We start from the raw sequence: 16,736 nt of genomic DNA on the forward strand, positions 1-16,736 counted from the left end.
ATGCCGAGAAACAGCGGGAAGCGCAGTAACGGCCCCCCCGCCCCCCTTAACTCCTCCCCGTCCCTCCTTCAGCTCCTTCAACTTTCACTGACCTCGTAACATTAACCCTTTCCCTACCAGGACGGTCATGTCGGCTTCCCTTAAGCCTGCAGCTGCGTCCAGCCTCTTCTTGACCTGCCTAGGTAGAGTCGTGTGTTAACCTTAAACCATACTATCCCCCACCCCCATTTAGTAACGACACATGACACCGAGGTTGGATGTGAAATGGCCACAGCAGCCGTTTATTAATTTCACAGTTTTATAAAAACAATTTAAATCCGAAACATTCGGATAACTAGTTAGGAATCCACCAGAGAATTCCTCCTAATAATTCACATGACCCAACATGGGTCAGAATCATAAATAACAATTAAACGTTAACATTAACCCGAGCAGAGGAAGTCCTTGAAGCCCCTTCAGATGTTCCTTTCAAGAACACACCGAATTAGCCATCTGCAAACCACTAATTACCTCCAGCCGTAAACCAGCTCGGAAGCACCGTTCACCTCTGCAGATGGCTCCAACCACTAGAAGTCCACCTCAAGGGGATAACACCCGATGAAGCCCTCAAGTGATATACCGACCACTAGAAGTCCACTTCAAAGGGATAACACCCGATGAAGCCTTCAAGTGACATACCTTCTACCAGAAGACCACTTCAAAGGGATAACACCCGATGAAGTCTTCAACCATGTACCTTTTTTGGGGGACGCATACCCCCGATGCGACCCCCCCCACCATTTTGTACTGACTGGCCTCAAGGACTCCCCCCGCCACCGCGAAACAGGCCTTGACCACCTTAAGCCTGTGAGTTCCTCCACACCACCACCGCCCTTTCTATGCCTTCTGCTATAGCCAAGCTCCAAATATCAATGCCAACCTCGGTCAGATGAACCCCGTCACTCCTCCAGAAATTCCCCAATCCTGACTCCAAATCCCTATGCCTCACGCAAATGCCCCCGTTCTTTGCCACAAAACGGGACACCGCCCGGTTAACTTTTATCCGAGCCTTATTGACTCTCTCCACCGATCTAGCTAACCGCCAATGCTTCCTTGGGACTATGTCCGACCACACTACCACCAACTTGGGATAAGATACCCACAAACACAACAAATCATGTTTGATATCCCGCACCAACTCACGAAAAGGGCGGACTCCTAAGTCATTCCCACCCACGTGCAACACTAAAACCTCCGGAACCCTATCAAGCCGCACATATGTCTGGAATTCCGCCAACACCCTGTTCCACGACATACCTCTAAACCCCAGCCAATGCACAACCGCATCCTGTCGCGGAATGCGCAACTGGCGACCATCCGGGCGGACGTCCGCCCTCAAAGCCCCCCAGTGCACGTACGAATGACCCATCAACCACACCAGACAAGGAGGCGAATCTGAAACGGAAAACACAGTTAGGCACCACCATATAACATTTGCAAGCATAAACAACAAAATTACAACATATGGGGGCGGACATAGGACTTAAACCTTTTAGACTCCCAACGACCAATACGCCTCACCCCCTCATCATCCAACCCCCAGCGCCCTGCTTCCGTTGCTGCGCCAATCCGGAAGGAATGAGATGAATATGAGCCTGCTGCAACCCCAACCGCCGTCAAACATTTTTTAAAAACAGCTCCAAACTGAAACCTGGACAAGAACGACCCGTCCACATGACGTAACAAAGGCAAATCTGGAGACCCCCTGTTTTTTGTAAAACCCCGCATGCACTCTACTGGGCACATGACCGACCCCGGGAGAGCGAACAAAACTATCAGTTTTCCCTTCCCTAATTGGTCAGTTTTTGATCTACGCAACCATACCTCCAACCGATCTGCAAAAAGGCTCACCTCCCCAGATCTCAGCCCCCCTGCCTGTTTAGTACTTGGCGACACCAACTCACCTACTCTAAATGCTCCGAAGAACGCCAACGAGAAAGCCAACCGAAACAAATCCATTTCATCTGAAGAACGACATACCGATGCCAATGAACCGCCCAACAAGCCCAGCAAAGCAAACGACACCGGCCTTCTACTATCCGCCTCCACCCTACCTCTGCGCAACCCCTTCAAAGCCTGCGATACCAGAAATTCCTTCGATACATCCCGCAAGCCCCGCAACTTAAGCCCAAACGCCACCGCGGATATAAACCGGTTCACCTTCGCTACTGAAAACCCCCCCTCCCAGGCATCCCCTAACCAATACAAAAGTGCCACCAACCTGTCTCTATCCGTATTGACATCACCCAACTCTCTTACCCACTCCTCCCACTGCCTCCAACAAGCAGCATAAGCCCTCCACGTCGTGCGCGCCAAAGACCTTTGTAACAGCTGCTCTACGGGACCGATACCAGATCCCATAGATGATCCGGACACGCCAAACCGAGACGTTCCGCTCCCGGGGCCAATTCCCGAAACCGGTCCCACTGCGAGCGAGAAAGAGCATCAGCAACACAATTCCGTACACCCGGGACATGCACCGCCACCACCCACGCGTTCAGCGACAAACACACCAACACTAAATGTCGCAACAATTGAACTACCGGAGGAGAGGACGCCGTGATGTTATTAATGGCAAGCACCACCCCCATGTTGTCGCAGTAAAAACGGACCTTCTTATCCCTGAGCCTGTCCCCCCAAATGGTAGCCGCCACCACGATGGGAAACAGCTCGAGCAGGGCCAGATTCCGCGTCAATCCACTGGACACCCAGCTAGCCGGCCATTGACCTGCGCACCACGGACCTCCCCCGTAAGCTCCAAAGCCACCCGCCCCAGCCGCATCCGTGAAAATATTCAGATCACTCGTATCCTGCGCTGGGGCCATCCATAGCGAGCGACCATTGTACTGGCCCAAGAAGTCATCCCAAACCTGAAGATCAGCTCGGTGCTCCTCCTTGAGCCTCACAAAATGATGCGGCGCCCGCACTCCCGCCGTTGCCGCCGCCAACCTTCTACCAAACACCCTCCCCATCGGCATAATCCGGCAGGCGAAATTCAACTTCCCCAGCAGCGACTGAAGCTCCCTCAGCGACATTTTCTTCCTTCTACAAGCCCGTCGCACCTCCAGCCTCAAAGCACCCAACTTATCCGCCGGGAGCCGACACTCCATTGCCACCGAGTCAATTTCGATTCCCAAGAAAGAAATCGTCGCTACCGGGCCCTCCGTTTTTTCCGGCGCCAAAGGGATCCCAAAATCCCTCGCCACCTTCTGTAGGGCATGAAGCAAGTTACCGCAAACCGGCGAACCCCCCGGGCCAACGCACAAAAAATCATCTAAGTAATGGATCAACGAATCGACCCCGGATACTCCCCTCGTTACCCACTCCACGAAGCTACTAAACGCCTCGAAGTATGCACAAGAAAGAGAACACCCCATCGGAAGGCACCGATCCACGTAAAAGGCCCCATTCCAAAAACAACCCAACAGCCGTTGGCTTTCTGGATGGACCGGCAACAACCTGAACGCCGCCTCGATGTCGGTTTTTGCTAGCAGCGCCCCCGGACCCGCAGCCCGCACTAACCCCACCGCCTTATCGAATGAGGTATAAACTACGGAACACAACTCGTGATCAATCCCGTCATTTACCGACGAACCTTTGGGATACGATAAATGTTGAATCAAACGAAACTTTCCGGGCTCGCGTTTAGGGACAATACCCAAAGGGGACACAACTAAATCTTTTACCGGCGACTCCACAAATGGCCCCGACATGCGCCCCAACGAAACTTCTTTTAACAACTTTTCCGACACGACTTCCGCATGCAAGTAAGCCGATTTTAAATTTCTCCGCGTAACCGGAACCTCATAAGGAGGCGGAGGAATAACAAAACCAACACTAAACCCTTCATAAAGCAACTTAGCTGCCGCCCTATCCGGATACTCATTTAGATAAGGGGCCATCCTTTCCACCCTCACCGGCGACACCCCCTTGACCAGCCCCGTGCTGGTTCCCGGACCTCTTTTTCCGCAGACATTTTGCCGCCCCGTGTGATGCACCATTACACTCGGAGCACACGTGCTTGAACTTGCACGTGGCCCCAAACTTGCACTGGCCTTCATTGAATTGCCAGCAAAACCCCGCCTTTCCCCCGCCGCTTGGTCCACTCTGACTAGTCTGGCCTCCCTGGCCACCGCTCCCGGGAAAGGGCTGCCTAACCGGAGCCGTAACCCGTAACCAGAGAGCAATATCCTTCTGGTCCCACCGAATCGCCGGCCGAACCGCCTTCCGCTGACGGAATTGCTCATCATATCGCAGCCACGCCTGACCCCCATACGCCCTATGAGCCTCCCCAATAGCATCAAAATAACAAAATAACGCCGAACAATTTTCCGGCGCCTTTTCCCCTATCACACTAGCCAATATGGCGAACGCCTGCGACCAATTAACGAACGTCTGCGGGATAAGCCTATACCGCCGCCGTTCCTCCTCGTCCTTTTTACTCTCATCCCGCTTGCTCTTATCCAAATTGAATTTAGCCAGCGGCAAGAGAGAAAAAATTTCAACATATTCATCTTTCCAGATCCGATCACGCACCTCCTGCTTTAAATGCGCCCCCAATGGACCCTCAAAACAAACATACACCTCCCCCCGAGCACGATCGTCCATGCGCACTCGATCGCCGTCCTTCTGTGCCTCAGTCTGCACCGACACCGCGACCGCCTCTCTAACCGCCACCACAGGACGCGCCTGCAACGATCCCACTTCCCTGGGGCCTTCCCAAACTACCGCAGGGGACACTTCCGTTACTACCGGCGCCGCGGCCCTATCCAGGCGCCCCACCAGCTCCCGTAAGCAACCCACTAAATCTGCCAAACCCGCTCCGTCGCGTCCTCCCGCGCCACTACCGGCCCCCGATGCTATGCTAGCAGCCCCCCCGCCGACACCCGACATAAAAATCGCTGGATAAGACAATAATGGAGTTATACACTCACCGGGCTGCACAGGCGCTGTGTTCCCGTCAGCCGGACCATCCTGACCTCGACGATAGACGTCCAGTTCACCTTCCTCCAGTTCTTCTCTCGCCGACGACTGTCCCTCCCAACGACCTCTTCGGAAAGGGGATGAGGACGCGCTGACCGATGGGCCGGCAACCTGCCGCCCGACCGCCGGGACCCAGACTTCCGACTGGACCTGTTGCCTCGACGTCGCTGCAGATCTAGTCGTCCGTCTAGACGATCCTGACGAAGCCTGCCCCCTGGCCGGAACATCACCATGCGGGGCGGCCGTACCTTGCTCTCGACATCTTCCATCTGATGGGGGAGGGGTGACAGGGAGCCCAGCCTGCGACTCCCTGCTTACCGCCGGACCCCGTCGCGGCCTGGGATTCCTGCCAGGACGCAGGGCCTGGGAAGGGGCGGTCCTCCCAGCTGCCTGGCCTGCAGCGTCCGGGATCGGGCTCCCTCTGCGACGCCGTGTCCGCGGGACTACCTCCGGACTCAGGCGCTCTGGAGGTCGGGACCGCCGAGAGGGACGGGTCGACACAGCCTGCATCGCCGTCACCCCTGCCACCGCTCTCTGCCTGCCCAGCGCAGGAGCGGTTGTTGCCGACTCCCCCCCCGCCGCCATAGCCATGCTCGTAGGGGGGCCGGGGGAGGGGAGCCTGTCCCTTACAACAGACCCCGAACGCCGTGCCCGACGTGGCGAAACGGCGTCCGGGATCCGCGTTAATGCAGCCACGGTCTCCTCCAGCCATCCGGGACCGTGGTGCACAGCAGCGGCGCGCAGCCGCTCTAAAATCAGGGCCTCTGCCATTACTAAAACACCGGGCAACGGGGAGCTTTGCTTAATGTGTGTTACTCCTCCCGCTGCTTCCGGCTCAATGCCGAGAAACAGCGGGAAGCGCAGTAACGGCCCCCCCGCCCCCCTTAACTCCTCCCCGTCCCTCCTTCAGCTCCTTCAACTTTCACTGACCTCGTAACATTAACCCTTTCCCTACCAGGACGGTCATGTCGGCTTCCCTTAAGCCTGCAGCTGCGTCCAGCCTCTTCTGGATGTATCATGCACGGCTGCGGGTTCAGGGTGCATATCGGAGATTCCTTAATTAACTGTATTTAGCGACATGGTACTTTCAGGTGACCCCATGTACTTATGCGGGGCAGATAACTGACCTGTGAAACGTTGACTGTTTTTCATTGCCTTTTTTCGTACTGTGTTATGTATATTCTGTACGATTTGTAATTAAAAAAAAAAAACACAAAATGACAAATAAAAGAATTTATAAAAAAACAATAAAAAAATAAAAAATAAAAAAGCCTCTCTCCCTCTGAAGGACCGGGCAGCCCATTTATTTTCAACATTCATTTGGGGTCCTTATCGCCCAGAATAGAGAGCGACTTCAAAGAGTGGCTCTTGTTCTAGAGGACTAAACATGCTCATGCATTAGATTGATGGTCCTTTGATTTCACTGGACACCATGGAATGCATAATTTACCCTGCGGTGGCACAGTAAGGACTTCCTGTACATTCCTCTACCTCCGAAGGGCAATGTATGGGCAGTCATGACTCGATTTACATTCTTTGTAGTCAAATATTGATTCTTCTTAAAGGGATATTCCAGCTAAAAATATTCATTCCACTGCATAGGTGGTAAAGGTTAGACTGGTAGGGGGGGTGACTGCTGGGACCCGCAAAATCACTTGAACAGGGGACCCCGTTGCCCTGTCCCCCCGAGCCACACAACATACGTGGCAGTAAGCATGCTCCATCAGCTGTAAGCTGTACTTTGGGTATAGAAATTTCAAATAATATAAAATAATTTTTGGATTATAATTTGTTCCCCCTTATAAAAGAAATGGAAAAAAAAATAAGAATATGGAACGAATTGCCAATATCAAAAGCCGATAAAATTGTCTTGATTAAAACAGTGTTGATCCCCAAACTTTTATGTGTTTTTGGGGTTACCCCGGTGTGGATACAAGATAAATATTTTAAGAAAATCATAAATAACCTGATTTGGAGAAGGAAGAGAGTTCGGATTAAGCTAGACTATTTATGTCCTTCAAGAGAACAAGGAGGACTAGCATTTCCAGATATTAGAGTATATTGCCTAGCAGCACAATCACAATACATACAAGAATGGGATAAGGCCGAGTTCCTACAATGGTTGATCACTAACATTAACCCCTTAATGACCGGGCCATTTTGCACGTTAATGACCAAGGATTATTTTTTGTTTTTTCACAGTCGTATTCCAAGAGTCGTAACTTTTTTTTTATTCCATTGACATAGCCGTATAAGGGCTTGTTTTTTGCGGGACGAGTTGTGTTTTGTAATTGTACCATTTTTAGATGCTTATAATATATTGATTAACTTTTATTAACTTTATTTTAGGAGAGAATTGAAAATAAGCAGCTATTCCAGCATTGATTTTCACGTTATAAATTTACGCCGTTTACTATGCAGCGTAAATAACATGTTCACTTTATTCTATGGGTCGGCACGATTACAGGGATACCAAATATGTAAAGGTTTTATATGTTTTCCTACGTTTGCACAATAAAAACCCTTTTAGAAAAAAATTACTTGTTTTTGCATCACCGCATTCCAAGAGCCGTAACTTTTTTATTTTTCCGTCAATGTGGCCGTATGTGGGCTTGATTTTTGCGAGCCAATGTGTAGTTTTTATTAGTACTATTTTGGGGTACATAGGACTTATAGATTAAATTTTATTTAATTTTTTATGGGGAGAATGGGAGAAAAGAGAGAATTTTTTTCCGTTGTTATTTGCGTATTTTTTGGACGCCGTTCATCCGGCGGTTTAATTAATGTGTTCATTTTATTGTTCAAGTCGTTATGATCGCGGGGATACCTTATATGGGTATGTGTGATTTGTTTTGACACTTTTACTAAATAAAACCACTTTTTGGGCAAAAAAAGTCGTTTTAATTGATTTTCACTGTAATTATTATTATTTTTTTTTTCACCAACTTTATTTAACTGATTGACATTTTTTTTTTTAGTCCCACCAGGGGACTTCACTATGCGATGTGTCGATCGCATATATAATGCTTTGGTATACTTAGTATACCAAAGCAGTATTGCCTGTCAGTGTAAAACTGACAGGCAACCTATTAGGTCATGCCTCCGGCATCGCCTAACAGGCAGATGCTGAAGGCAGACCTGGGGGTCTTTGTTAGACCCCCCGCTGCCATGGAAACCCGACGTCGACCCGCGATTTGTTTGCGGGGGCGCCGATCGGGTGACAGAGGCTCCCTCCCTCTGTCAAACACATTAGATGCCGCTGTCACTATTGACAGCGGCATTTAATGGCTTAAACTGCCGGAATCGGAGCGCGCTTCGATTCCGGCAGTTGCAGCAGGAGCCAGGCTGTGTATAACAGCCGTGCTCCTGCCGCTGATCGCGTGGGTACAGTGACAGTACCCGCGCCATCACAGGACGGATATATCCCTCCTCCTGCGCGAACTAGCAGCTGCAGAGGACTGATATATCCGCCCTTCGGCGTTAAGAGGTTAAAGGCCGCTTTTCAGATATTTATGAGGTGTTAGAATCTGGTCAATTAAAATCTGGAGTTATGGAAACAGTTACGGCACAACTCCCGCATGAATGCTGGAACAGTTTAAGAAATATGACTGGTCGAAATGTTTTTTATCCTTTTCCCCGTTATGGCACAATCTTAATATAGAAGAATGTAAGGCTATCCCAGAGTTACCAATGTTAAAACGTAGAGGGATTAGATATGTACTAGATATAATGGAAGAAGGAAAAGTCAAAACTTGGGAAAAATTATGAGTTGATTTTGACTTGACGGAGAAGGAAAGATTCTCCTATATCCAATTAAAGCACGCATTTGATAAATTTAAAGATAGCAATCCTCTCAATAAAGACCATATGGATGACTTTTACAAAAAACTGAGAAAATACAAATGTGAAAAAAACCTCTCTCCAGGTTGTATAAATCCCTGATGGAAATAAAGTCAAGGAAAATAAAATTCAATTGTGTTATAAAATGGGAGAAGGAATTGAATAACGATTGTGTTCTTGATTGGAACATAATATTTCAAAATATTTGTAAAGTATCGATAAGCGTGAACCATCAGCTTATTCAGTTCAATTTGATACATAGGCTTTACTATACGCCAGCCCTTCTGAGTAAGTTCTCTATTAATAAAGCCTCTAACTGCCCCAGATGTGGTGCGGCGGAGGCAAACTACTCGCACATGTTATGGAATTGTATTAAGATTGCCGATTACTGGCATAGAATTTTTAAAAACATTTTGGAAAAAATAGATCCAGATATAGTGTTTCAACCTCAACTGGTGTTGCTGGGTGATGACTCCGAATTAAACATTTCTAAGGAAAAAAAATGTGGATTAATAAAACTATTATTTATTGCAAAATTACTAATAGTTAGAAAGTGGATATCTGGCTCCCCACCGGGGGTTAATGCTTGGGTAAATAATGTAAAAATTATAATGAAATATGAGAGAATCTATAATCAAGGCAAACACTGTAAAACCTATTGGGGGGAGTGGTAAGATCGGTCTTGAGAGGGTGGGGTGTGGGGGTGGGAGGAAAATGTAAAAATATGTGTATAGTTGTATTTTCTTTATTCCTTACTTGCATGGAATTTGTATTGAATAAATATAAATTAAAAAAACAAAAAAAAAACAAAAACAAAACTGTACACATATTTGGTATTGCCGCGTCCGTAACGACCCCAACTATAAAGTTATTACATCATTTAACCCGCACGGTGAACGTCGTAAGAAATAAAATGAAAAACAATGCAAAAATTGCTGTTTTCTTAAAATCCTGCCTTAAAAAAAATATGACAAAAAGTGATCAAAAAGTCGAAAAATGGTACCGATAAAAACTACAAGTCATCCTGCAAAAAAAACCCTCATACAATTGCATCGAGGAAAAAATAAAAAATTTATGGCTCTTCAAATATGGAGGCACAAAAACAAATAATTTGGAAAAAAGTGTTTTCACTGTGTAAAAGTAGTAAAACATACAAAATCTATATAAATTTGTATCTTTGCAATCGCAACAACCCGCTGAATAAAGTTATTATGTAATTTATACCACACGATAAACAGCGTAAATTTAGGACGCAAAAATGTGTGGCGAAATTGCAGTTTTTTTTCTATTCCCCCCCGCAAAAAAAGTTCATAAAAGTTAATTAATAAATTCTATGCACCCCAAAATGGTGCTATTAAAAATGACAACTTGTCCCGCAAAAAACAAGACCTTATGTCGATACAAATATCAAAAAGTTATAGCTCTTTGAATGAGACGATGGAAAAACGCAAAAAATGGCTTGGTCATTAAGGTCTAAAATAGGCTGGTCATTAAGGGGTTAAAGACCTTTTTCCATAATCAATATTTATCCCCTTTCCATGGGTTAGGTAATAAATATCTGATCGGTTTGCAGTGCCGCATCTGCCATGAGGCCAGGTGAGCCGACGGCCTCAGGCGGCACCACCTACCCAAAGGGGGGGGGCGGCATTTTCAGCCCGGGACGGACTGGACCGGGGGGAGGGGCCATGCAGACGCACATAGCAGACGTGCCGAACATCTGTAACACTCCTCCTCCTCTCTGACGCTGCACACAGCACATGCAGCCAGAGAGGAGCAAGTCTGCAGGAGGAGCGACGAGCAGCACCAGAAGCACGAGGTAAGTTCCTGCCTTGCTGGGACCGTGACCCGTGACGTGAGTATACTGCAAGGGGGTGTCTGGGCATTTTACCGACAGCAGAGGGCTCTATGGGGCTGGAATAATGCACCCCATAGAGCCCTCACATCACTATAATGCAACGATTAGTGTGGGTGGGGGAGGGTCTGAGCGTCTGACTTACTGCAGAGAGCTCTATAGGGGGGGGATTCTGCCCCCCCCCCCTTTAGAGCAGTCAGTCAGATGCTCAGACCCCCCTAACCTTTCAGTATAGTAACTAGTCAGGGCTCTATGGTGGGGGGATTATTCCCCCCTATAGAGCCCTCTGCTGTTAGTAAAACGCCGCCCCCCCCCCTGCAGTATACTCCTGGCTTTGTAGCTTTCCTGTGCTTAATTAGCGTGGGAAAGCTACAATCAGGGCAGTGACCGGTGAGTCTCACAGTCACTCACAGTGCACACTGCATGCAGCAGCTGCGGCAGCCAGTCTGACTGTTAGTCTCTGACCAGTCACCACCCACACGCAGCAGAGAGACAGGAGAGACTAATAGTAAACCCTCAACTACTACAGTTTCACAGTCATTGTCTATGACAGCTTCTATAGTGTAGTGGTTAGCTTGTCTGCCTTACACATGAAGGTTGCTGGTTCAAATCCCACCTGTGTTTTTTTTTTTTATTATTATATCTTGTATTGGGCTTTGTTCACACTAGCATTAATATACGTTTACCTCTCTTCTGTCAGAGGGAGAGGATCGATACGTTAAACGGAAAGCAACGGTTCCATTAGCATTACCATTGCTTTCATTGGTAATTCTTTTATATCAGTTGCTTTCCATTTGTCTCCGTTCGCTATGTTTCCGTTCTTTTGAACGGAAATAAAAGTTCTGCAGACTGCACTTTTGTTTCCTGGCTTTTTTTAAAAGACGTGGGGTTCCCGCTATTTTTCACAACCAGCCAAATACAATAAAGCAGCTGCAGCCTAGCATCACCAGGGTGGGAAGGGCCACGTTTTTTATCCCTTCCCAGCCTGGTAAAACCAGCCTGTGGCCGCCCTGCTGCCTTACCGTCGCTTCAGATGGTCGGGTACTGGATCGTACACCCCTCACGGCAGTGAGAACCGGGGTAATAATAGGGGTTAGTGATAGCCTTTTTACTGGCTAACACGAAGCCCCTTCTTAGTAATGGACGCTCTCAATCAGACAACAGCCATTACTAAGGCCATAATAAAGTATTAAAAAAAACAGACAAGAAAAACTTCCCCATGCAATCCTCTTTCACCATTTTATTTTATTTTTTAAAAGTAGATCATCGGAGTAGTCCAATGAATCTACAACGTAGTCCAAACGCTCCAGCGGAACCTACCAAAAAAAAGTATAAAAATTTTAAAGACTTAAAAATTTGCCACAATAGTCACTCAATATAACTATACTGTAATCACTTATATGGTTTGCAGATATCTTGTGTATAACTGGCAACTACCTCTATAAGGTCACTATATGGTGGTAATATTGGTCTATATATAGTGGGATTTATTCACTAACAGTATGGTGGGTTTTTTTTGACACAATGTTGTAGTAATATGTGATCATGGTTTGGTAGTTTTATTCAGTAACCGTATGGAGGTATTATTCAGTAACAGTATGGAGGTATTATTCAGTAACAGTATGGGGGGATTATTCAGTATCAGTATGGAGGTATTATTCAGTAACTGTATTATTCAGTAACTGTATGGAGGTATTATTCAGTAACAGTATGGAGGTATTATTCAGTAACAGTATGGGGGTATTATTCAGTAACAGTATGGAGGTATTATTCAGTATCAGTATGGAGGTATTATTCAGTAACAGTATGGGGGTATTATTCAGTAACAGTATGGAGGTATTATTCAGTATCAGTATGGAGGTATTATTCAGTAACAGTATGGGGGTATTATTCAGTAACAGTATGGGGGTATTATTCAGTAACAGTATGGAGGTATTATTCAGTATCAGTATGGAGGTATTATTCAGTAACAGTATGGGGGTATTATTCAGTAACAGTATGGGAGTATTATTCAGTAACAGTATGGAGGTATTATTCAGTATCAGTATGGAGGTATTATTCAGTAACAGTATGGGGGTATTATTCAGTAACAGTATGGGGGTATTATTCAGTAACAGTATGGGGGTATTATTCAGTAACAGTATGGGGGTATTATTCAGTTACGGTATGGAGGTATTATTCAGTTACAGTATGGGGGTATTATTCAGTATCAGTATGGGGGTATTATTCAGTATCAGTAAGGGGGTATTATTCAGTAACAGTATGGAGGTATTATTCAGTATCAGTATGGAGGTATTATTCAGTAACAGTATGGGGTATTATTCAGTAACAGTATGGGGGTATTATTCAGTAACTGTATGGAGGTATTATTCAGTAATAGTATGGAGGTATTATTCAGTAACAGTATGGGGGTATTATTCAGTAACAGTATGGGGGTATTATTCAGTAACAGTATGGAGGTATTATTCAGTAACAGTATGGGGGTATTATTCAGTAACAGTATGGAGGTATTATTCAGTATCAGTATGGAGGTATTATTCAGTAACAGTATGGGGTATTATTCAGTAACAGTATGGGGGTATTATTCAGTAACTGTATGGAGGTATTATTCAGTAATAGTATGGAGGTATTATTCAGTAACAGTATGGGGGTATTATTCAGTAACAGTATGGGGGTATTATTCAGTAACAGTATGGAGGTATTATTCAGTAACAGTATGGGGGTATTATTCAGTAACAGTATGGGGGTATTATTCAGTAACTGTATGGAGGTATTATTCAGTAACAGTATGATGGTATTATTCAGTAACAGTATGGAGGTATTATTCAGTAACTGTATGGAGGTATTATTCAGTAACAGTATGCGGGTATTATTCAGTAACAGTATGGGGGTATTATTCAGTAACAGTATGGAGGTATTATTCAGTAACAGTATGGGGGTATTATTCAGTGACATTATGGAGGTATTATTCAGTAACTGTATGGAGGTATTATTCAGTAACAGTATGGAGGTATTATTCAGTAACAGTATGGGGGTATTATTCAGTCACTATGTGGTTATGGTGTGGAGGTATTATTCAGTAACAGTATGGGGGTATTATTCAGTGACAGTATGGGGGTATTATTCAGTAACAGTACAGGGGTATTATTCAGTATCAGTATGGGGGTATTATTCAGTAACAGTATGGAGGTATTATTCAGTGACAGTATGGAGGTATTATTCAGTAACAGTATGTGGGTATTATTCAGTAACAGTATGGTGGTATTATTCAGTAACAGTATGGGGGTATTATTCAGTATCAGTATGGGGGGTATTATTCAGTAACAGTATGGAGGTATTATTCAGTAACAGTATGGGGGTATTATTCAGTAACAGTATGGGGGTATTATTCAGTAACAGTATGGAGGTATTATTCAGTAACAGTATGGAGGTATTATTCAGTAACAGTATGGAGGTATTATTCAGTAACAGTATGGAGGTATTATTCAGTAACAGTATGGGGGTATTATTCAGTAACAGTATGGAGGTATTATTCAGTAACAGTTATGAGGTATTATTCAGTAACAGTATAGGGGTATTATTAGGTATCAGTATGGAGGTATTATTCAGTAACAGTATGGAGGTATTATTCAATCACTATGTGGTTATGGTGTGGCGGTATTATTCAGTAACAGTATGGGGGTATTATTCAGTAACAGTATGGAGGTATTATTCAGTAACAGTATGAGGGTATTATTCAGTAACAGTATGGAGGTATTATTCAGTAACAGTATGGGGGTATTATTCAGTAACAGTATGGAGGTATTATTCAGTAACAGTATGGGGGTATTATTCAGTAACAGTATGGGGGTATTATTCAGTAACAGTATAGGGTATTATTCAGTAACAGTATGGAGGTATTATTCAGTAACAGTATGGAGGTATTATTCAGTAACAGTATGGGGGTATTATTCAGTAACAGTATGGGGGTATTCAGTAACAGTATGGGTATTATTCAGTAACAGTATGGAGGTATTATTCAGTAACAGTATGGGGGTATTATTCAGTAACTGTATAGGGTATTATTCAGTAACAGTATGGAGGTATTATTCAGTAACAGTAAGGAGGTATTATTCAGTAACAGTATGGAGGTATTATTCAGTAACAGTAAGGGGGTATTATTCAGTAATAGTATGGGGGTATTATTCAGTAACAGTATGGAGGTATTATTCAGTAACAGTATGGAGGTATTATTCAGTAACAGTATGGGGGTATTATTCAGTAACAGTATGGAGGTATTATTCAGTATCAGTATGGGGGTATTATTTAGTATCAGTATGGAGGTATTATTCAGTAACAGTATGGAGGTATTATTCAGTAACAGTATGGGGGTATTATTCAGTAACAGTATGGGGGTATTATTCAGTATCAGTATGGGGGTATTATTCAGTATCAGTATGGGGGTATTATTCAGTAACAGTATGGGGGTATTATTCAGTAACAGTATGGAGGTATTATTCAGTAACTGTATGGAGGTATTATTCAGTAACAGTATGGAGGTATTATTCAATAACAGTATGGGGGTATTATTCAGTAACAGTATGGAGGTATTATTCAGTAACAGTATGGGGGTATTATTCAGTATCAGTATGGGGGTATTATTCAGTATCAGTATGGGGGTATTATTCAGTATCAGTATGGGGGTATTATTCAGTAACAGTATGGAGGTATTATTCAGTAACAGTATGGAGGTATTATTCAGTAACAGTATGGAGGTATTATTCAGTAACTGTATGGAGGTATTATTCAATAACAGTATGGGGGTATTATTCAGTAACAGTATGGAGGTATTATTCAGTAACAGTATGGGGGTATTATTCAGTATCAGTATGGGGGTATTATTCAGTATCAGTATGGGGGTATTATTCAGTATCAGTATGGGGGTATTATTCAGTAACAGTATGGAGGTATTATTCAGTAACAGTATGGAGGTATTATTCAGTAACAGTATGGAGGTATTATTCAGTAACTGTATGGAGGTATTATTCAGTAACAGTATGGAGGTATTATTCAGTATCAGTATGGGGTATTATTCAGTAACTGTATGGGGGTATTATTCAGTAACAGTATGGAGGTATTATTGGTAATGTTGGTCTTACAATCTATGTAAATTATTGTGGTGGGGGCTGTGGGGAAGTGTGAGTGGCAGCGGATGATCAGGCTAAGAGACAGTCCGCAGAGTGGCATGTGATGCACTTTGACATGTAGGTGATACTTACGTGTGGGAAGTGGGGCCATAACTTGTGTACAGCCAAGGGCCGAAGATCATATTAATACACAACTGGCATCGAGTCAGCACAGGCAGACCACAACAATACAGCAGGTAGAGCAAATAAACCAGCCCAGGACGTGCCGCTTCAAAACAGCGCTAAACGCGATTCGTCCTGGACTGGCCTGAATGTAATTGCAGAGAGTGACGGCGCAAATGAGACTGGCTGCCGAGGAGAGATATGGGGCAGTGCAGGGCAGACTGTACTATTTGCACTGCACTGATTGGCAGTAAGAATAATTCTTTAAATATTTTCCATACTTCAAACAGCACTTTAAGGCTATGTTCACACAGAGTATTTTGCAGGAGGAATATCTGCCTCAAAATTCAGTTTGGAAGTTTGAGGCAGATTTTCCTCTCCCTGCACGACGATTTTCGCTGAGTTTTTGGCAGCGTTTTTCGGCTGCGGCCATTGAGCGCCGCGGGCATAAAACACCGTGAAATACGCTTTCTCTGCCTCCCATTGAAGTCAATGGGAGGTCAGAGGCGGAAGCTCCCGAAGATAGGGCTTGTCGCTTCTTTTTCCCGCGAGGCAGTTTTACTGCTCGCAGGAAAAAGACGACGACGCCTCCCATTGAAATCAATGGGAGGCATTTTCAGGCCGTTTTTGCCGAGTTTTGCGACGCGGTTTGCCGCGATTCTCAGCGCATAGAGATGACGCCCAAGACGCTCCTTCGTCCGGAGCTGCAGCCTCTTCAGCCGCCCGACAGCACG

Source organism: Rhinoderma darwinii, chromosome 3, assembly GCF_050947455.1.
Source record: "Rhinoderma darwinii isolate aRhiDar2 chromosome 3, aRhiDar2.hap1, whole genome shotgun sequence".
NCBI lineage: Eukaryota > Metazoa > Chordata > Amphibia > Anura > Rhinodermatidae > Rhinoderma > Rhinoderma darwinii.